Source organism: Macaca nemestrina, chromosome 3 (assembly GCF_043159975.1).
Source record: "Macaca nemestrina isolate mMacNem1 chromosome 3, mMacNem.hap1, whole genome shotgun sequence".
Lineage (NCBI taxonomy): Eukaryota > Metazoa > Chordata > Mammalia > Primates > Cercopithecidae > Macaca > Macaca nemestrina.
In genome coordinates, this window is record NC_092127.1 from 73580530 (window position 1) to 73603765 (window position 23236).

The window sequence follows — 23236 nt, forward strand, 5'->3', positions numbered from 1 at the left end:
GAGACATAATGTTATATATTAATCATTAAATGTTTAGAATGAAAGCAATATTAATGTGATCAAATATTCTTATAAGGAAAAATGTATTTGAAAATTATGAAGGAAACAAAAATATGTACAGAACACCTTTACAGTATCCCATGGGGCAAAGGCTTCCCAGGAATAGTTTAGAAGAAAGTAGTTAGTCCTTTCTAACTATTGACTAAAGATCCCAGAAGTTATTTGTAGATTAATTTGTAAAGAAATTTTATAATTTTTGCTCTTAGCTAATACAAATAGTTTCTGAAGCCCAGTAAAAGAAACAGCCCCCAAAATATGTGACCTATTGAACACTGACGATTTTATATCTAACTTAACAATCTTATCCTAAAAATTCATTGTTAAATTCTCCATAAACATCTTAGCTCTCAGGTGATCTTTGATCCAGTCATAACATTGTAGTGGTTCCAATATTAATACATAAATTAAATAAAATCTTCTTAGAATTATACTTTTTCTTTTTTGTGATTACATATAGTATGATGAGTACTCTGATACCAGTTCATTTATTTATTTAATAAATATTAATTCAGCACTTACTAGATATCAAGCTCTGCAGGGTCAGAGGTGAACAACACAGAGGTGATGGCCCTCGTTCCTGTGGAATTTACAGCCAGGTTGATTGACTAACATTACAGTAATATCATTAATTAAGTTTGAGAAATACTATGAAGGAATATAGAAGAATACAGAACATTTTATTGGACAGCACTGATCCAAGAAATTAAAGACCAATGATACTTATTTTCTGTACAATATAACTACCATTTGTTGAGTATGTTCTATGTTTATAGAAGAACTTCTATGTTCCTTCAATATATTTGTCTCTGGTTTTCAAAATGTTCCTACAAAGGGTAGGTACAGTCATTCTTAAGCCTAACATAAAATTGAAACTGAGAAAATTAAATATATACCCAAGTTAAAACTTCGAACCAAATAGTCAAAATTTATTCTAATTTGATGTGGAAAATATATTGCATTGTTTCCTCTATAGTTTATAGAATAGGACTGATCAACAATAATATATATGATGTTCAGGGTATTAGTAGAACAAGAAAGAATTACGTTTTATCTATCTATCTATCTATCTATCTATCTATCTATCTATCTATCTAGTGCATCCAATGTTCAGGGGCATATTCTAAGTCAATAACATGAAAATTTTACATTAAATTTACCATAAAATATGTAACATGAAAATTGGTAATCATATAGCATACCACTTTGTTATAAAAATAAATGTAAGAATTATTTTTTTGAATAAAAATAAAATTGTCAAAATCTACTTTAGACATGACATTATTTAAAATAGTCTCAAGCATATTATACATGCAAGTCCTTTATATAGAAAACTACAAATCGCTACTGAAGAAAAGCTATATAAATGAAAAATATTCCATTCTCATGATTGGAGATCAATATTGCAAAGATGCCAATTATTTTCAAATTGATTGTTACAATTCTATCTTGTTTAATGTATCTGCACAAATTATTACATCTCTAGTCTAATTCTAAAACTACTGAACATAGACAATTTTGATCAGCCATAACAGAGAATTCAAAACCAAGCTCTTACAATTTGATGTAAAATTAAAAATTAAGAACAATGGCATTCATTATTTATATGTGTCTATGTGGATATACATATGGATATTTAGGTACAGTTATGAATATAAGTGTCAATGCAGATCCAGATATGGCAAATAAGGTATAAATTTGTGGATATAAAAACCTCAGGATCATCCAAAGCTACCATATTTTACCACTTCAGGCATATATTTACTTAAGTTCATGGTACCTTCTGAAATTGTTCTGGAGCTTTATCCCACCAGAAATAACACTCCACCATTCTCTACGTTTTCTGTCTCACCTACAGGAAAAGAAGAAAAAAAAAAGGCTAAGGAATACTTGTGCAGGTCACAACCCAGGGAAACTGGCCCACTAACAGATGTAGGTTTAATCATAAAATCATAGAATGCTACCCCTATAATAATGGTGGATTATACTTGAAATAGCTGCAAGACACATTCCACCTTTCATAAGCATATATAAGGAATCCCAAAGTCAGGAGTGAAGGCATAAACAAGGATTCTGAAGGACGTTGAAGCCTCCAATACCTGTAACCAAAATAAATGTTAATTACAGAACAAATCCTATCCAGATTAACATGAATCCTCATAATAAAGACCTATTTACCCTGCTTCCATTTGCTCATTTGCCATGTTTGGTTTTCAAAAAAACATTTTATTAAATGCCAAAAGGCAAAAACAAACAAACAAACAAAAAAAACCCTCTGAAAAGACAAAGAACTAATCGTAACTAACCTCATATATGACACAGATGTTGTAATTAACATACAAGATAGGTAAAAAAAACTGACTCCTGTCAAAAGCCTAAATGGAAAAGTCAAATAATAAGCCAGAATAGATAGATAATATAAGCAGAAAGATGGAATCTCTAAGACAGAATCAAAAGCAAATGCTGGAAATCACAAACACTGAAGCAGAACTTAAGAATGCCTTTGATGTACTTATCAGTTGACATAATATGGCCAAGAAAAGGCATGTCAATAGAAACTTAACTGTTTCTATTTCCTAAACTGAAATGAAAAAAAAAAAATACAATGTCGAAGACAGAAAAATTATGAGTGTGTAACATTTGCATAATTAGAATACCAGAAGCAGAAAGGAAAAGAAGCAAAAAATCTATTTGAATAATAATGATAATTATCAATAATTAATTATAGAAATCAAACTGCATATCCAGGAAGCTCAGAGAACACCAAGTAGAATTAATGCCAAACCCTCTACATCTAGGTGTATCATATTTAAATAGCAGAAAACCAGAAAAGAACATATCTTGAAAGAAGTCAGATATAATTAAAACAACTTACCGTTAGAGGAATAAAAGAAATTGTCATTGTTCTACAGAACACTGTTGAATGTGAAGCACTGTCCAAAGCCCCGTTTACCTAAACATTCCACAGACAAGTGTGGGATTTCTTAAATTTAAAACTGATTATGAGCCCCCAATAACTAGAGTAAAGGAATTGAAAAAATAAGCCTTTATTAAAACATCTTCCCTTTAGGTAGAAGGCTAACAACAAAGATATGGCTTCTGTTTTTTTCTATAGCTAACTATTATGATGGCTACTTTTGGTACTCCCAACTGACCACGGTCTGAGAAAGCACTGAAAGATGAACAGCTCTACTCTTCTGTATCAGCATTCAGCAGGAGTATTTTTATTTTCTCTAGATTCTCATTAGTGAGCATTTCAATCTCTTCCTCCTCTTCCAACATGCAAGCACACCTGTCTTCAAGTGCGCCTGTGCACGCGCGTGCACGCGCGCGCGCGCACACACACACACACATTTTACTAACCTACCATAGGTACTGCAACTGAACAGGTCCCTGTCAATCAGGAAATCCATCCCCACTCTCAAATTTCATCTCTCTTCATCTTGGGGAACTTCTTCATTAAACTCAAAGCATCAATACTTCTCAATACATCTTTTCCTCTTCTATACTTTGATGAATTATTGTCAATGAGCCAATGGCTTTTACTATATATAAGCTTGGTTGAGGATAATCTTCAGGGGTGCTGTTAACTTCTTTGATACTCTGAAACATAAAATCCATTAGTATACCTTAAGACAAATGAGGCCCGAACAACACAAAACAAGTTTGTCCATTCTACTTATTTGTTTTTCCTGAGATTCTCCTTCAGCCACCAGAGCAAAGAAATTAATACATTACAGTGTCCCATTACGTTGATATTCTCCTAGCTAGCAGAAGCATATGCTCAGAGAATATCAAGAGCTGATAAGACTGTAAAGCGTTATTGACTCCAATCCCCTTATTTCATAGATGAAGAAACAAAGCCTCAAAATAGTTAAAGGACTTCTGAAGGTCACACAATAAGTTAATTCCAGAAATCTCTTGGTGAAATGCTTTTTAAAAAAATATCCAGTCACTTATGTTTGTAGCATATTATTACATAAACTGTTCAAAACAGCTGGATATATTTCATATAATTAAGTAATTAAGAGAAATTAAGTCAGGGTAAAGTCTAATAATAAGGTGTTTCCTTATTTAAATAGCTTGTTATTGAAAAAACTGTGTGATTGTGGTATGTCAAAATTCATTTTCAGGTGGTATGTCAAAGTTCATTTTCAGGATATGTTGAGTTCATGGAAAATAATTTCAAAGTAATTTACAAAATTTTGTATTCTCTCTTGCTTTGTTTGTTTTACTTGCTTTAAAGTGGAATAGAACATGGTCTACATTTAAGTTCTGTTCAATTGGTATCAACCAAATTAACATTTCAGCAACTTTCATATCACCCCTGGCAACTCTGGCAAAACATGGTTTATTAGGTAAGGAACATATATATGTAGATAATTGAGAGTTTTTACACATATACGTGTGTGTATGTTTTTACACACTTTGTTTCTTCTGAAGGAAGGGAGACTTTAAATAATTTTGAAATATAATCTCAGTGAAATTAGACAGAGTTTGATTGACAGGTTAATAAATATTTCAATATTTAGTGGATTACTGAAAAAATAGGTCATGATTATATAGAATTTTCTTACCCCACTTTTACTTCTAGAAATTGTTTTTCTATTTTTATCAGTTCAATGTGTGGTAAATACAATAGCACAGTATTAAACTTTGCAATAAATAAAATACTAATGAATCAAAATAACCTGAGTATGAAATAGTTTGTAAAAACTAAAGTTGTGAATCAAATGCAATTAGTTCAAATAACAATTAAAGGTGTTGAGTTCCATATTTAGTTGCTCAGGAAAAAAAACAAAACCAAAACCAAAAAAACCAGTTAACTTTCCTGCCAATATCCAGTTAATAAAATTAATAGATTAATAAAGTTTGTTTAACGTCACTACCGTTTCCTATTTGTTTCTTCTTCTTTTTTTTCTTTTTTCTATTTACAGTTATTACATGCTAAAAATTATACTGGTTTTTGAATATTGTCTTTCCATGGTTGAAGTCAGTTTCAAATCTTCCTTCTCTATACTGACTTCAGTGCAAGTAAATTACCCCAAAGTAGAAATTTCTTTTCTTAGGCATAAAACCATCTAATTTAACTTATTTAACCATTAGTCCTTTTTTATAATTTAAAATACTTTATGCAATAATTTATGCCAGAAGGTGGCACCAAAAGACTCAACTTTAAAATCCCTTTATTAATAAGTGCATACAATTATTCTATTTCTAAAGGCAGAAAAATATCATTGCAAGTATTGATTAAAATGATAAAGACAATACGTACATTTTGAGGTTCTATGGGGCACTGACCAGGAATACTTACTTTTGACTTCAGATATAACACAGCAGTAATAATTCTAATAGTTTATGCTCATTTTACAAATTTACATGCATTTCTGAGCATCTTAAAAATGGTTGCTTACAGATTATCAAGTGGATGTTTCACATAACAAGAGAAAATAGCATATACTCTCTCCCAGTAAAGTATGTTTCTGATATGTGGTTTAAATTTCCATTGTGAAACTTAGGCCATTTTAGTTAGTTTTGTAACTTTAAAGATAGATCTAGCCGGGCGCAGTGGCTCACCCCTGTAATCCCAGCACTTTGGGAGGCCGAGACGGGCGGGTCATGAGGTCAGGAGATGGAGACCATCCTGGCTAACACGGTGAAACCCCGTCTCTACTAAAAAAATACAAAAAACTAGCCAGGCAAGGTAGTTCCAGCTACTCGGGAGGCTGAGGCAGGAGAATGGCGTGAACCCGGGAGGCGGAGCTTGCAGTGAGCCGAGATCCCGCTGCTGCACTCCAGCCTGGGCGACAGAGCAAGACTGTCTCAAAAAAAAAAAAAAAAAAAAAAAAGATCCAATGTCTAATTAAGGGCAAAAAATTGCCAAGTTCCATTAGTATTGTCGATAATATATAATTCCTTTTCATTTGTTTTTGTCTTGAGCAGTAGGTAAATTCAGTAATGTGAGCTCAAGCTCTGGTATCAAAACGCATGATTTTGAGTTCTTGTTCTGCCATCTTAGTAGCTGTGTAGCATTGGGCAATTTAAATAAATCTCTTGCCACCTCTTACTCTCTGTCTCTCTTTCTCTGTTTAAATGTAATTTGTTAAACTTACTTCGTCATAGGGTTGTAAGTTGCATTAGAATTTAAATACGATATACACATAAAGTGCTTAAACAGTTCCTGGCAGTTAGTAAACTTTCAAATATATTTTCCGTTAATAATATTATTTTTTAAAAAGTTTTCTCTTTTGATAATTACCTCTAAAGATCCTTTCATCTTAAATTTCCAAATAATAAAACTCCTTGGAGTTTGATTTAGTTGGGAATCATAAAAGGACACATTTATCTGATGAATTATTCAGTACAAAAAAATATCAATTTTTAACATTTTATAAAACTGCCAGAAATATCAAGTTGTAAATATTTTAACCTGTTGGTACGAAGAATTTTTTGAAAATATTTATATCTGAGCAATTCTTTATAAAACAGAAAAGGAGAAAATATATATTGAATAAATACAATTTAAGCAATGAAAGTGTATATGAAATTTAAAAAACGAAACTATTCTGCTAAATCAGGCAAAAAAGAGTAAATTTAGTAAAAGAAGTCACACTTAATAATGAGTTAACATGCAACATGAGTAATGTTGTTACTAAATTTTATCCACACACATATATATGACATATATATTTATATTTTGGGGTAGTAACTGATATGTGTCTGCTATAAAACCATAGCACATTTATCTTTGGGGCACAAATACAAAAAATTGAAACCGAAAAACCGGGTGAATATGCTATAATAAGATACAAAATCTACAGCTATTCTAAGCAATGAAAATAATGTGTGCCCTATTAGTTACTTAGTCACTGTTTGCAAAACAAAGGCCTACAGAAGTAACCAAAATGAAAAGAATCTAATTTTCTAATTGGTTTATCTCAGAAAGAATTATTTTATTTTGCCTCAATAAAAATGGATGCTAATAATAAAGGAGTAGATAAATGACAGGAACTACATACATTTTAACTACAAAGAACTTAAGAATGATTTCTACAGCAAAAATACAATGATTTCTAACCGAAGGAAACTATCACCTCCTCAATCTTTCTCTCTGTTCTAGAAAATTCTAAATTCTTCACATCTTTATTACTATAACATAGAAAACCAAAGGTTATAGTTGATTATTATATTACTTATAAACCAAGTTTATAGTGTCTTCATTTTTATCCATAAGACAATAGAATCTGAATTAGGCTAATCTCAAGAGGTATTTAGATTCATTTCAGATAAATATTTAAATTGGTTTTGGAAGCTTCTTGAAACAGTCACATTATTCTTCCACGTTATAAATTACTGGAGGTTTGCACATGTGCGCATGTAAATGTTTAGAACACACTTTCATATAGGCCTCACAAATATTTTAATATCCTTTATAGTTTTATAAAAATCTTACTAACCTCTGTCCTTTAACATTACCTTTTGACTACAAAGTAAAAATTTTCAAGCTTATTTCTTAACATCTACATTTCAGTTGGTCATGGATGTACCTCAGTTTTAAGAAAGCTGAAAAAGGCTTTGAAGATTTTCGTTGAAAGGTAAACTTCTCTTCAAAGCAAAATTCACCTTACTTTTCTGGTAAACTTGCAATGTTTGTTGTTGGTGGTAGATTCCTGGGTGTTAGTTGGATATTTGCTATATTTTTGTTTTGTTCTGAATTTGATGCAAACGAAATGTTAATATATTACGTTAAAAATTCCAGTTTATGGAGTATTTCCTAGATACAGAGACATGTAATAAATTTTAAAGCACTGAATTTATGTCAACCTTCATAACTGTTATATTAATATAAATGTTTGATCCCATTTATCAGATAAAAACACCTGAAATTGAGAGAATGTAAACAATCTAAAGTCATAAAGATGATAATAAGAAGTAGACAAAGAATTTATGAGTGGAACCATCTGATATCAAAGCATATATTCATAAATCACACTACTAAAATATCTTGATCTGTTAGATATTGCTTTACTCTCTTTTCAAATATAAATTCCTGTTTATAAGTCTGATTCATGAAAGAAATATTAGAATACCAGTTCTCGATACTCTTCTACATTTAATAAGGGGGTTCAAACAGTTAAAGATACTGCGTATACATGCCATGGACAAAATTAAAGGGAGGAACAAAAACAAAAGTGCATTAAGTTATTTAGTTGAATAATCAGATATAATAACCAATTGCATTGATTGTAAGTCAGACTCAAAAAGTTGCTTAACAATATAGATGCTTTATTTTCTTTTTCCATTCAGTATATATTAAAATAATTGTACTGCTCAGGTTAAAATGAGATGTTAATTACTATTATAAAGATATGTTATTTCTGTATCAACTGCCCTAAATACTGCAATTTTAATGTTTAAAGCTTTACCTAATTTTTGTATTTTCCCAAATTTGTTAGTATGTAATCAATAAAGGATAAACTGTTTATAAAGGATTCAATTGAAATTACACAACGTTTCTATCTTCTTAAAAGCTTCCTCACTTCCTTCTGCTAGCTATCCTTCCTATACTATCGCATGTCAATCATAAGAAAAGCCACAGGATCTTAAATAGTAATGAAATATTTGCACAGTTCTCATATACATAGAATATTTACACACTTCACACATATACTTCACATACATCTAAATGGCCAAAAAGCACATGCAAATATAATTACTATTATTAATCATCAGAAAAATGCAAATTAAAAATAAAATACAACACACACTATAATTGTGAAAATTAAAAAGGACTATAATAATGTTGTGAAACAAATGAAACACTTTAGCTATTTTAAAATTTGTAAATAATTAGGTATATTCCATTAGTTTTTCTCTTTATTGTTTAACATGTGAATTATTTGTTACATTTCTGCTCATATTTTGTGGCACAAATAAGTCAACATTTTGTCATGTACGTATATCATCATTCAGAGAAAAACAGCATAAAGTCATTTATTATGTTCTACTGTTGGTTTTGCCTTTTTATTTCAGAAAGACCATATGAACTTACATGATACAACTGAAAAAGTTTATGAATGTGTATATATACATAGGTAAATAGATAAGCCAGTAAATAGATTAGATAGGTATAATGAAAGATATCTTATTCTAAGGGTAAGGACATCAAGGCTAAAATATCTTCTCAATTTTTGACTACTTTTTATTTTTATGTCCCTTTATTATAAGTTTCATTGCATATTATCACACTCTTCAAGTTCATTTTATACATTTTTTTAAAGTCCTCTTTCTGTCACCTATACAGACTCTTCTGCTCAACAAGTCTAAGAAATAGACAAAGTGCTGATCTTTTCTTATTTCTTTTCATTATTTTCCAGGAAATGTTTAGGTATTTTAGTTAATTCAAGGTTTTAATCATCACATCTGCATATATAGCTCCTACCTTCCTTATGAGCAGAGACACATAATTCAACTGGATTGAACCAAATTCTAAATTCTAAAGCTGGTCAGGTGTGGTGTGGTTCACGCCTGTAATCCCAGCACTTTGGGAGGCCGAGGTGGGTGGATCATCTGAGGTCAGGAGTTCGAGACCAGACTGGCCAACATGGTGAAACCCTGTCTCTACTAAAAACCAAAAACTAGTCATACGTGGTGGCATGCACTTGTAATCCCAGCTACTCAGGAGGCTGAGGCAGGAGAATCGCTTGAACACGGGAGGTGTAGGTTGCAGTGAGTGGAGATTGCACCATTGCATTCCAACTTGGGCAAAAAAAGTGGAACTTTGTCTCAAAAAATAAAAAATAAAAAAAATCTAATGCAAAATACTGATCTGCTAACTAGTATATCCCAAGAAAATAGTAAATTTATTTTTCACTGGTAAAATATCAATATTTAAATTATTATTGTTATTGTGATTGTTATCATGATTACAAACTTTAATGCAGAAAAGAAACATGTGTTACTTAGGTGGAACTTTAATAACGTCCTGAACTAAGAGTATTTGTTGTTAATTTTCACACACAAAAAAATCAGAATTTGTAATTGCCTGAAATTTCGATTATAAAATACCAAATCTTATGTTCAAGATTTGATGTTGTAATGTTAATGTCTTTCATTTTATTACTTTCCTTTTATTACTCACTTTTGCATTGTAATCAAAGCAATTACAATGCTTTGATTGTAATTGACTACTTATTAATCTTTTCCCAAGATAGAAATAATCTCTACCTTTCATTTTACCATTGTAGAATGAATAAAAGAAAAATGTACTATGTCAAAAACTACTTGTTAAAATCTACCAATTAATCAAGGCAACAATGGAAGTAATTCTTTGTTCTATTATGAATTCTAATGTCTTTTATTCTGAAATTTTATATTTTGGAGAATAACATAAATTTGATATACTTTTATTAAATATGCATATATGGCATGAATATTCTATTTTTAGTAACAATATGTATGCAGCTTTTCTATGTGAATAACGTCTGCCAATTTAAAGCAGCTTTATTGAAATATATTTCAAATACCATAAAATTCATTTATTTAAATTCTACAATTCATTAGTTTTTAGCATATTTGCACACGACTGTCTTGTCAGTTTAAGCAGTTAAATTACTTAAACTACCAAGTATTCTTTACTTATCAATCCGATATTTCACCCTCATTCACTACCAGTCACAATCAACCACTAATTTATTGTCTGTCTCTGTGAATTGCCCTAGTCTGATCTTTAATATGAAAGGAATCATATGGTATATAGTCTTTTGTGATACTTCTTTCACTTTAACATGTTTTCAAAACTCATTCATGTTGTATCATGTATCCGTATTTTATTTTTTATTGCTTAATAATAGTTTACTGTTCAAATAAATAAATATGTATCTATACCATATTTTCTTTATTTGCTTATCTGTTGATGGACGTTTGGGATATTCTAAACAGTACCATTAAAAATATTGAGGTGCAAGTTTGTTTGAACAATAAGATTTTTTTTTTTTTTTTTTTTAACATTCTGTAAAGACCAATGCTAGACTACTGGACGCATACAACAAGAGTATTTAGTTTCACTGTTCAACATTTTAATTCTGATTCACTGTTCTTTTCTTTGACATTTTATACCTTCTTTAACATACCTAAAATTATATTGATACTGATGTTTATCTACTTAGATAGTTACAAATAATGAACGATATATGTCTGTACCTTTGGATCTTACATAAAATGGTGAGGGGTTTATTTTTAGGCTTTCAATGTTATGGCTGATGTGACATTGACCAAGTTACTGTAGTTTTATAATTACATCAAATAAATAATAATTTGAGAACTTCACATTCATTTTCTTCTTTTTATTGATTAACCTTGACTCTTCACCTTTCCATAATATAATCACTTCAATTTGTCAAAAGTATGCTGAGATTTTGACCTGAATTTAATTGAATCAATAAACAGTTTGAAGATTATTGGCATCATTGCAATATGTATATACTTCACCATATAGCTTTTCTTCAATAGCAGTTTGTAGTTTTCTCTGTAAAGGACTTCAATATATATTTTTGAGACTATATAAAACACAGTAGGTAAATTCTTAATTAGATCGCTTTATTTTTATTCTTGGAGTTGCCATGAATTTGTACATTGTTGCTGGCAATTTTAAATATTGCAAATCTAGAATTTCTGACCAATGTACTTAATAAGAAGGTCTGGCCAATATACTCCTCCTAAAATATCAAGAAGGCCAGACTTTCTCAATATTTATAAATTTTCAAAATTATCTGTGACATACAAATTTATAGTAACTTGTTGCTTACTGTAAAATTATTTTTCAAATGTTTTTCCATCAAAAACCTTTAGGTATCACTAGATTATTTTGTTTTTTTCTTTTTTCCTCATGTTCCATGTCATCCTGAGGGATGAAAAGTGATGAAGCAATGAATATACTCTAAGTGGGGTACCAAAGGCACATCCAGTTTAAGAAGATATTCAGCATCTGAATAGTGATTCAGAGTGAACTGCTACTGCATATTCTGTATTTAACCATTAATTGTGAGCACACTGTTTTATGCTTTCTTATTGGCTTACTTTGTTATTAAAGTCCTATAGTCAACTTTTTATAAACATAATATCTTCAAATAAATTTGCACATTCTTTTTCAGGAATTATTTCGAAGCCTGGGAAATAAATGTACTTTATAAATTCTTACTGAAAAAAATCCTCTATCTAGTTTTCTACATATAATAAGATCTTTGTTATATTGTTCTATAATATCCTTTATTAGATTATTAGAATTATGCATTATGAGTACCCAGTTTCACTGTCCAATGTATTATCTCTGATCCACTTCTATAGTTCTTAATAAGGAATGGATTCTGCATTTTTTTTTTTTTTTTTTTTTTTGAGACGGAGTCTCGCTCTTTTTCCCAGACTGGAGTGCAGTGGCCTAATCTTGGCTCACTGCAAGCTCCGCCTACCTGGTTCATACCATTCTCCTGCCTCAGCCTCCGGAGTAGCTGGTACTACAGGCACCCGCCACCACACCTGGCTAATTTTTTGTAGTTTTAGTAGAGACGGGGTTTCACCGTGTTAGCCAGGATGATCTCAGTCTCCTGACCTCATGACCTGCCCGCCTTGGCTTCCCAAAGTGCTGGGATTGCAAGCCCGGCCGGATTCTGCATACTATAAGTATTTTTTGATCTACTAATTTCTAAGAATTCTGATGGAATACCAATTGTGAGCTAAAAGCATAGTTTTATAAATTTCTTATTATGTTATTCCAAATTTTAGGCTTCTATAGATTATTGAGTTTATTAAAATTCATGTATATGTTCCTTATCTTGGAACATTCTTAGTACTGTTTCTGGCACACAGTTAGTGCAATCACTATTTCTAGTATTGATGATGGTAATGATGATGATCATCATCATTATTATTCCCCTCTAAGGTCTATGAGTTGTGTAATAAGGACAAGATAATGAAGACTCAGAAAAGGTAACTTGTTTAAGGTCACCCAGTTAATAAGCCACAAAGTTTCCAAACTAGGCTTTGTGATGCCAGAGCATGTGATCATTAGTACAAATACTCCCGCAATAAATATTTTCTAATGTGAGCCTGAAGAATGAATACATAAAACCAATTATTTCTATCCCTTTCAACTAAGGGAGGTCTAGAGTGAAAAAACAATTAATCAAAAACATTTTCTTTGTCTAAGTATGTATTGTGCACTCAGCATTTCTAAGGTTTGTGACAGACGCAAAAGAAGAAAACACACCCATGCAGACACACATGTATATACGTACAGACATACATGCAGAAACACATGTATACATATGAATATTGACTTAGCGATTAGATGGCAAGAAAATAATAAGTCCTATAAAAATAAAATAACATGATTTTTAAATATGACATACTTCAGAGGAGAAAAATGAATGACTTTTACTAAGTGAAAAAGGCTTTTGGAATAGAAAAACATTGGCTGTCAATCAAAAACAGAAACTCTGAAAAGAATGAATACAATCTTGGGATTACTCTTGGTGAAAATGAATCTAACTGAAGCTTTTTTAGGTGCCTGAGGAATACTGGAAAATAGCATTGCTGAAATATAGTAAAATCATACTATACTAGATTATGAAGGCCAGAAGCGATGACTGGCTTTAACAAATTAAATAATAGGGTAAAATTTTATACATAAGAGAAAAATCAGAAGAAATCAATGATTTATAAAAGTTATTTAAGTCTGTAGACTTCAGGCTGAAATGATAGCAGGGAATACTATAGCTAATAATGATGAATTCACTCAAAAATACTGAAAAACCTATTACAAGAGGAGAAATGTTTAATTGGTGAAAGATAGTTACTTTTAGGAGGAAAGTTAAAGGTCACATTAGACAAGATTATGTGCAAACTTAGATCAGCATGTGGTTAAGACAAACCATTCAGTGAATGGTTAATATGCATGATAGAACCAAAACTCACAGCAATGAGACTGGTCAGTTGTACAGTGATAAATCTGCCCAGTGCTATTTCTTCCTAACCACATTGCTCCTTTCATTGTGTAGAAGGAGAATAATTAAATCATTCTATCATTGAAACTAAAGAAGAATTTCAAGGAGTGGATGATTCACAGTATATAACTCTGTGTAATTCAAATAGTTTAGACATGGCATACAGTCACTGGTTTTATTGCAAATAATATGACTACAGTGAGTCTTAGAAACCTTATTGGTAAAAACTATAAAGATGAAGAGTGGATTTGGAGAACATAATCACAGGGGTTTAGAAGAAAACAAGAAAAAAAATGATTACTTTTATAGCAGTCAGGAAGAAAATAAAAATTTTGTCTTTTGCATTGTGTGTTTGCACCTGTGAGAATAGTGCAATGAACTATTGATATTCTCTGTCCTGCTTACACTGCTCTGGACACATCACAACTTTACACTTGCTATTCTCTCTGATTGGAATAGGCCTTTTCTTTCTGGTCTTTCTTCCAGTTCTTCTTCTAACACTCCAACCTCTGACAAGCAGGAATTTTACATTCACAAGAACTAAGATTGTGGAAACTAATTTTTCAAGTAGGTCGCTTGGATTGATTCACTTTCTGTAATCAGAGTCGCTCTTACTTCAATCTCTTATTCCCAGGCCCATCTACTCTATCTGTTTGGGATCACAGAATTATACTATGTCCATTCATTTAAAGGATATACTAGGTCATGAAGGAGAGTGCTCCAGTCTCACTGAATACAGTCTCTAAACTTGTGCTTCTGCTTCATTTTTCAAGAGGCTATCCCAATGTTCTTTCAGGAAACAAACTACCAAATGCTACAGTATGTACTTGAACCAGCTCAACCCATGATAGAGTACCCACTGCAACATTACATTTGCCATAAAGTAGATCATTACAACTTAAGCATATTATCAGGAGTTCACCTCTGTAAATGAGATTTCTGAAAGCCTCTGATAGTGATGCTGGGTGAAACACTGTGAGCAGTAATGTCTAATTTATAACTGGAACACATGCTAAATACAATTAGGATGAAATGTTATTTCCAGGGTGGAAAAGATACAATTATCAACTTTCTACTAAGCCATTGCTTGATCTTCTTAAAGAAACATGGTGGGACATTGTTTTTTTTGCCTATAGAACAGAGGCTCAGTAAGAATAGTAGTCAATCTTCTTGGCAAGAGGGGGCCATTGTCATTATATTTAATAATATCCATAGGAAATACTTGAATAATAATATTTTCAAAAAAACAGGCTGGAGGAGAACATACACATTATAAATAAGCATGAACACTAAAACATGAAAAGGTACTCATATACATACACATATGTGTTATATATATGTGTATATAAACATATGTACACACTAATGGGTAGTAAAACTACAAATAAATTCAAGAAAATTATAGGAACCAAACGTGGCGCAGAGTATAGAAAACACAAAGAAAAGTTTTGAATGTAATTACAATATGTTAATAACATTATATTATATCACACGTGTAGTGAGAGTCTGGGTGCTTTATGTGTAGTTATTTATAATTGCTTATGTCAAAAATAGTTCACTCTATTTTGAAGGAATAATGTTTAATAAGCCATTGCAATTTAGACGACATTTTTTGCCTTGACTAGGTCTTTGTTTACAGTGATTTTATTATTTTTATTTTATTTTTAAAAATTAAGCCTACCAGTAACAGTAATGAATTAAATTTAAATAGAATTTAGCAAACGTTATACTTCCATATACAAAACTTCTGCGTAACCACAGAAGTAATATACACCAGATTTTCAAATCAAAACAAGCCAGGAACAGCAATAAATTATTTTGATGAGAGCATTAATATCTAAAGTGATCTTTATAGGCTGGAGAAGTAGACTGCAGCAAAAAGAAAACATATGGGATTTAGAGAGAAACAACTACCTTACACAAAGAAAGCATCATTATTTAATTAAATGTTCTCTGTGGAAAAGAAAACTAAGGAGTTTACCAACAGACTGTATATTGGTATCTATCTATCTATCCATCTATCTATCTATCTATTTATTTATCTATCTGTCATTTTAGATAAAATAATTGTTCTGTGTTTAACATGAACTACTAGCATGAAGAATGTGTCAAAAACTGCTGATAGGTTTAGATTGTTTTAATAAGAATACAGATAAAGAACAGGGAACTAATAGTAACATGTCTCTAGTCAGGCCCATTTGACGGGTAAGGTTGGACAAACCATGGGAAAAGCATAGTATCTGGGCGGGACAGCACAGTCTCTCATGGCTTCTCTTGGCTAGGAGAGGGAGGTCCCTGGCCCCTTACACTTCCCAGGTGAGGTGATGCCCCACCCTGCTTCTGCTCACTCTCTGTTGGCTGTACCCATTGTCTAACCAGTCCCAGTGAGTTGAATCGGGTACCTCAGTTGGAAATACAGAAATGACCTGCCTCACCCGTAAATCACTTACACATCTGAAATATTCTGTATGATTTTCTGAGCCCTATAGTAAGAAAAATGTTAAAATTTTGTAGTACCCAAATTATGATATTCTGATAATATTTATTTGTCCAATTTTAGAAAATTTATCTTTAATGACATGGTAATATTTGGAATGTATCATTCTTTCCAATGCGATCTGTCTTTAAATAAATAGAAAATATTTTTCTAACATATTAAAAATATAACAGTTCAATAACACATCATAAGGCCATCACTCAGATTAAGCAATTATTAGGATTTTGTCATTGTTGTTTTATTTATTCCTCAATATTTATGTGAAGAACTTGAAAGAGAGTTATCACTCATTAGATAATTTTGTTTATTATATATCTAAATTCATTTATTTAAAGTATGCGCATTTCTTTACAAACATTTTTATTATTATAAATACCAAATAACAGTAATAGATAGAAATGATGTTTGAAAATACTTTCAATGCTAGTAACTTAAAGAGAAATGACATGGAGTTTAAATGTTTAAATGTTAACTCATAAAATATCAGATAATATGTTGGTTGGAGGGAGAAGTATGTACTTCTGTTGTCTCCAGACAGCACATTAGGACCTAGACCAATGACCCTACTGTAACTTTCATCAGTTATTCGTGCCTGTGAATAAATCAGATTTTTTGTCTTGAATGTGTATAAACTAAGATTGGCCAATCATGTAATTAGAAAGTTTTCCATAGGATTTATGAATAAGAATGAATTGAACCAGGTCATATTTTCCAACCCAGATACATTTCAACATAGAGTAATAGTCTGTTCTCAGATGCATGCATGTTTCTCACTTAATACTCATTTCTGTTTTTCTGTGTGTACAGCATGTAAACACCAGTGTTTGTTCCATAAATAGGTATCCTCAAACCAAAGAGTAAGTTGCGATTGCCAGACTACAGCTATAATATTTTCCTCAAGAAATTAACATAATAGGGGGATCTGGAAAGATGGTCAAATAAGAATAGCTGGAGCCTGCAGCTCCCAGTCAGACCAGTGCAGAAGGTGGGTGACTTCTGCATTTCCAACTTAAGCACCTGTTCATCTCTGTGGGTTAGACAGTAGGTGCAGCCCACAGAGAGCGAGTAGAAACAGGGTGGGGGGTTGCTTCACCTGGGAAGTGTAAGAGGCCAGGAATCTTCCTCTCCAAGCCAAGGGAAGCCCCAAGGGACTATGCTATCTGGCCCAGATACTACCCTTTTCTCACGGTTTTTGCAACCCGCAGAGCAGGAGATTCCTTCGCGTGTCTACATCACCAGAGCCCTGGGTTTCAAGCACAAAACTGGGTGTCCGTTTGGACAAACACCAAGCTAGCTGCTGGAGTTTTTGTTGTTGTTTTTTTTTTTTTTTTTTTTTTTTCCTCACCCCAGTGATGCCTGACACCCCAGTGAGACAGAACCATTCACTGTCCTGGAAAACGGGTTGAAGCTAGGGAGCCAAGTGGTCTCATTCAGTGGGTTCCACTCCCACAGAGCCCAGCAAGCTAATCACCACTGACTTGAAATTCTCGCTGCCAGCACATCAGTCTAGTCGACCTGGGATGATCAAACTTCGTAGCGGGAGGGCCAGCCACCGTTACTGAGACTTGAGTAGGCAGTCTTCTACTGACGGTGTTAAGGAAGCCGCCGGGAAGTTTGAACTGGGTGAAACTCACCTCAGCAGGGCAAAGCTGCTGTGGCCAGACAGCCTCTCTAGAATCCTCCTCACTGGGCAGGGCATCTCTGAAAGAAAGGCAGCAGCCCCAGTCAGGAGCTTATAGATAAAACTCCCATCTCCCTGGGATAGAGCATTTAAGGGAAGGGGCAGCTGTGGACCCAGTTTCAGCAGACTTAAATGTTCCTGCCTGCTGGCTCTGAAGAGACCAGCAGGTCTTCCAGCACAGCACTCAAGCTTTGCTAAGGGACAGACTGCCTCCTCAAGCGGGTCCCTGACGCCCGTGCCTCCTGACTGGCAGACACCTCCCAGGAATGGTCAACAGACACCTCATACAGGAGAGCTCTGGCTAGCATCAGGTAGGTGCCCTTTTGGCATGAAGCTTCCAGAGGAATGAGGAGGCAGCAATCTTTGCTGTTCTGCAGCCTCCACTGGTGATACCCCGGCAAACAGAGTTGGACCTCCAGTGGATCTCCAGCAAACTCCAGCAGACCTGCGGAAGATGGACCTGACTGTTAGAAGGAAAACTAACAAACAGAAAGCAATAACATCAACATCAACAAAAAGGATGCCACAAAAGAACCCATCCAAAGGTCATCAGCATCAAAGATCAAAGTTAGATGAATTCACAAAGATGAGGAAAAACCAGCACAAAAATGCTGAAAATTCCTAAAACCAGAAGGTCTCTTCTCCAAATGATTGCAGCTCCTCCCCAGCAAGGGCACAAAACTGTATGGAGAATGAGTTTGATAAATTAAGAGAAGCAGGCTTCAGAAGGTGAGTAATAACAAACTCCTCTGAGCTAAAGGATCAGTTCTAACCAAATGCAAGGAAGCTAAGATTCTTGATAAAATGTTACGGGAACTGCTAACTAGAATAACCAGTTTAGAGAAGAACATAAATGACCTGATGAAGCTGAAAAGCACAGCATGAGAACTTTGTGAAGCATACACAAGTATTAATAGTTAAATCGATCAAGCCAAAGAAAGGATATCAGAGATTGAAGATCAACTTAAGAAAATAAAGCATGAAGATTAGAGAAAAAAGAAAAAAAAGGAACCAACAAAGCCTCCAAGAAATATGGAACTATGTGAAAAGACCAAATCTACTATTGATTGGTGCCTGAGAGTGATGGGGAGAGTGGAACCAAGTTGGAAAGCACACTTCAGGATATTATCCAGGAGAACTTCTCCAACCTAGCAAGACAGGCCAACATTCAAATTCAGGAAATACAGAGAACACCACTAAGATATTCCTTCAGAAGGCCAACCCCAAGACACATAATCGCCAGAATCTCCCAAGGTTGAAACGAAGGAAAAAATATTAAGGGCAGCCAGAGAGAAAGGTCAGGTTACCTACAAAGGGAAGCCCAACAGACTAACAGCACATCTTTCTGCAGAAACCCTACAAGCCAGAAGAGAGTGGGGACCAATATTCAACCTTTTTTTTTTTTTTTTTTTTTTGAGACAGAGTCTTGCTCTGTCACCCAGGTTGGAGTGCAGTGGCGTGATATTGGCTCACAGCAAGCTCTGCCTCCTGGGTTCATGCCATTCTCCTGTCTCAGCCTCCCAAGTAGCTGGGACTGCAAGTGCCCACCACCATACCCAGCTAAATTTTTTCATATTTTTTTAGTAGAGACAGGGTTTCACCATGTTAGCCAGGATGGTCTCAATCTCCTGACCTCGTGATCTGCCCGCCTTGGCCTCCCAAAGTGCTGGGATTACAGGAGTGAGCCACCATGCCTGATCTCAACATTCTTAAAGACAAAAATTTTCAACCCAGAATATCACATACAGCCAAACTAAGCTTCAAAAGTGAAGAAGACATAAAATCCTGTACAGAAAAGCCAATTCTGAGGGATTTTGTCAATATCAACATAACAAAATATAAAGACTAACAACACTATGAAGAAATTACATCAACTAAATGTGCAAAATAATCAAGTAGCATCATGACGACAGGATCAAATTCACACATAACAGTATTCACCTTAAATGCAAATGGACTAAATGCCCCAATTAAAAGACACAGACTGACAAATTGGAAAAAGAATCAAGACCATCGGTGTGCTGTATTCAGGAGACCCATCTCACATGCAAAGACACACATAGGCTCAAAATAAAGGGATGGAGAAACATTTGCCAAGCAAATGGAAAGGAAAAAATGCAGGAGTTGCAATCTTAGTCTCTGATAAAGCTGACTTTAAACCAACAAACATCAAAAAAGACAAAGACGGGCATTATATAATGGCAAAGGGATCAATGCAACAAGAAGAGTGATCCTAAAGATATATGACCCATACAGGAGCACCCAGATTCATAAAACAAGTTCTTAAAGACTTACAAAGAGACTTAGACTCCCACACAATAATAGTGGTAGATTTTAAGATCCCACTGTCAATATTAGACAGATCAACGAGATAGAAAATTAACAAGGATATTCAGGACTTGAACTGAGCTCTGGACCAAGCAGACGTAATAGACATCTACGGAAGTCTCCACTCCAAAACAACAGAATATACATTCTTCTCAGCACGACACAGCAATTATTCTAAAATCAACCACATAATTGGAAATAAAACACTCCTCAACAAATGCAAAAGAATGTAAATCATAGCAAACAAGTCTCCAAAACCAGAATGTAATCAAATTAGAACTCAGGATGAAGAAACTCACTCAAAACTGCACAACTACATGGAAACAGAACAATCTGCTCCTGAATGACTACCGGGAAAATAATGAAATTAAGTCAGAAACAAATAAATTGCTTGAACTCAATGCGAAAAAAGAGGAAACATACGACAATCTCCGGGACACAACTAAAGCAGTGTTTAGAGGGAAATTTATAGTACTCAAAACCCACATCAGAAAGTGGGAAAGATCTGAAATCCACACCCTAACATCACATAAAAGAATTGATAGCAAGAGCAAACAAATTCAAATGCTGACAGAAGACAAAATATAACTAAGGTTAGAGCAGAAGGAGATAGACACATGAAAAACCCTTCAAAAGATTAATAATCCAGGATCTGGTTTGTTGAAAAGATTAACAAGATAGATAGACCACTAGTCAGACTAATAAAGAAGAAAAGAGAGGAGAATCAAACAGAAACATTTAAAATGATAAAGGAGATATCACCACTGATCCCACAGAAATACAAACTACCATCAGGGAATAATATAAACACCTCTACTCAAATAAATGAGAAAATCGAGAAGAAATGGGTAAATTCCTGGACACATACTCCCCCTCCAAGACTAAACCAGGAAGAAGTAGAATCCTTGAATAGACCAGTAACAAGTTCTGAAATAGAGGTAGTAATTAATAGCCTACCAACCAAAAAAAGTCCAGGACCAGGTGGATTCACAGCTGAATTCTACCAGAGGGTACAAAGAGGAGTTGGTACCATTTCTTCTGAAACTACTCCAAACAATAGAAAAAGAGGGACTCCTTCCTAACTCACTTTATGAGGCCAGTGTCATCCTGATACCAAAACCTGGAAGAGACACAACAAAAAAAAAGAAAAGTTCAGACCAATATTCCTGATGAACATTGATGCAAAAATCCTCAATAAAATACTGGCAAACCAAATCCAGCAGCACATCAAAAAGCTTATCCACCACGATCAAGTCAACTTCATCCCTGGGATGCAAGGCTGGTTCAACATACGCAAATGAATAAGCATAATCCATCACATAAACAGAACCAATGACAAAAATCACGATTACCTTAATAGATGCAGAAAAGCCCTTTGACAAAATTCAACAGCCCTTCATGCTAAAAACTCTCAATAAACTACATATTGATGGAACATATCTCAAAATAATAAGAGCTGTTTATGACAAACCCACAGCGAATATCATACTGAATGGGCAAAAGCTGGAAGCATTCCCTTTGAAAACTGGTACAAGACAAGGATGCCATCTACCACCAGTCCTATTCAACATAGTATTGGACGTTCTAGCCTATCAGAAAGTGGGCAAAGGATGTGAACAGGCAATTCTCAAAAGAAGACATTTATGTGGCCAACAAACATATGAAAAAAAGCTCATCTCATCACTGGCGATTAGAAAAATGCAAATCAAAACCACAATGAGATACCATCTCATGCCAGTTAGAATGATGATTATTAAGAAGCCAGGAAACAACTGATGATGAGAGGATATGGAGAAATAGAAAAGCTTTTACACTGTTGGTGGAAGTGTAAATTAGTTCAAGCATTGTGGAAGACAATGTGGTGATTCCTGATGGATGTAGAATCAAAAATACCATTTGACATGGCAATCTCATTCCTGGCATATACCCCAAGGATTATAAATCATTCTACTATAAAGACACATGCACACATATGATTTTTGCAGCACTATTCACGATAGCAAAGACTTGGAAGCAACCTAGTGCCCTAATGGTAGACCGCATAAAGGAAATGTGGCACATATACACCATGGAATTCTATGCAGCCATAAAAATGAATAAAATCATGCCTTTTGCACAGACATGGATGAAGATGCAAACCATCATTCTCAGCAAACTAACACAGGAACAGAAAAAACAAACATTGCATATTCTCACTCATAAGTGGGAGTTGATCAATGAGAACACACGGACACAGGGAGGGAAACATTATGCACGGAGGCCTGTCAGGGGGTGGGGGACAAAGGGAGGGATAACATTAGGGCATTAAGACAAATACCTAATGCATGTTGGGCTTAAAACCTAGATGATGGTTTGATGGGTGCAGTAAACCACCGTGGCTCATGTACACCTATGTAACAAACCTGCACATTCTGCACATGTATCCCAGAACATAAAGTATAATAAAATTAAAAAAAGAAATTAACATGATAGAGAAATGCATATTGAAATTTTACAGAAAAAAACTCACAGTAGACAATGAGTACTAATATGTTTATTTTTTAAAGTGAGAAAACATCTAAATAAATAGTCTTTCAAAACTTTAAAAATTGTGTTTGCCTTAATGTGATTATATGCCTGCATGTTAAACTTTCTACTCATTAATACATACTTTAATTTCACAATCAAATCAGT

General features: G+C 33.7%; 1 long non-coding RNA gene across 1 annotated transcript in view; it reads right to left on the reverse strand.

Moving 5' to 3' along the window:
- The window catches only part of LOC105486207 (uncharacterized), a 112827-nt gene that overhangs the window by 17603 nt on the left and 71988 nt on the right, over positions 1-23236 (reverse strand). Inside the window, exons 2-4 of the long non-coding RNA XR_011620539.1 lie at positions 3425-3660; positions 1838-1909; positions 580-637 (exon numbers count right to left, since the gene is read on the reverse strand). This is a non-coding gene — a long non-coding RNA (uncharacterized lncRNA). The remainder of the gene's footprint in view (positions 1-579; positions 638-1837; positions 1910-3424; positions 3661-23236) is intronic.